This window comes from Onychostruthus taczanowskii, unplaced genomic scaffold (genome assembly GCF_017590055.1).
Source record: "Onychostruthus taczanowskii isolate IOZ18803 unplaced genomic scaffold, ASM1759005v1 scaffold15, whole genome shotgun sequence".
NCBI lineage: Eukaryota > Metazoa > Chordata > Aves > Passeriformes > Passeridae > Onychostruthus > Onychostruthus taczanowskii.
The window spans coordinates 12895534-12896637 of record NW_024498685.1 but is presented as its reverse complement, the minus strand read 5'-3'; positions in this window follow the sequence as shown (position 1 = coordinate 12896637).

Genomic DNA, 1104 nt, shown 5'->3' with positions numbered 1-1104 from the left:
GGCGCGCGGGCCGCGGGGGCGCGCCCGGCCGGCGGGGGCGGTTCCGGCGGGCTCTGAGGGAGAGAGGGAGGGAAGGAGGGAGCGGCGGCGATGGAGGGAGCGCCGGGAGGCGGCCGGGGCCGTCCCGCGGGGACGGGGGCGGGATCCGATGTGCAGCGGCCGTGCCGGGGGCAGGAAGGGAGGGACAGAGCGAGGCGGGCGCGCCCGGCTCAGCGCCGCTCCGAGATCGATCGCCCCGGCGCCGCTCGTTCGTCCCGGGCCCGCGATCGCCCCTCAGCGCTGCGAGCTCCAAAATGCTCGGTTCCGCCGCTGGCAGCCCCTGATCGCGTCCGTAAGGACAAAGGAAATTGAAAGTTTTGTCCTATTTCCTCCCCCGGTGAACGCGCTCTTCTCACACCCTCCGCTTCGGGCGGTTTTGGAATTGCTTATGTAAAGGGTTAGTCCTCAAAGTGCAAAGGGATGACATGCATTCCCTTTCATGCGAGCCGAGTTTTGTGTGCCCCATCCCATGCCTGGGATGTGGACGGATGCCTGTTGTCAGTGTTTCACGGAGGTGGCAGTAATTCAGGTACAATCCCCGGCTGCAGAAATGACTCTCTGTGCCAGTGTGTGTAGTTTAATTCCCGTGAGTAATCCGACTGTAATGCACACATTTATGCACAGCCATCCACCCCTATGGCTTATTTTACGTATGACAAATGTCAATTACTAAAACTGTGCCGTGGCCGTGATATTTCTAAGAGAACCTTGCCTTGCAAAACCACTTTCTGAATAAGCTCTGAAGCTGGGAAGTCTCGCAGCGTTCCTGTGTCCACAAAACATTTGTGATTCGCAGCTGACGGGCAGCTTTGTCCCCTCTCCCATTCTGAACACCTCAGGAAAAATAAAATTGGACAGCCGAGCTGTTTTGTGGTTTGGTCCCCATCGTGCCATGTGGTCAAAACTTTAAATCCCTGTTGTCCCACACAAGATATTCCTGACACGAAGAGCAGTGAATGTGAGAAGATCTGGAGTTATCTTTTAAGTAACTGAATTCAAGATAAGAATTCCTCCCTGTCCAGCAATACCTTTCATTTCCACTCAGCACTGACAGCACCTGAGATT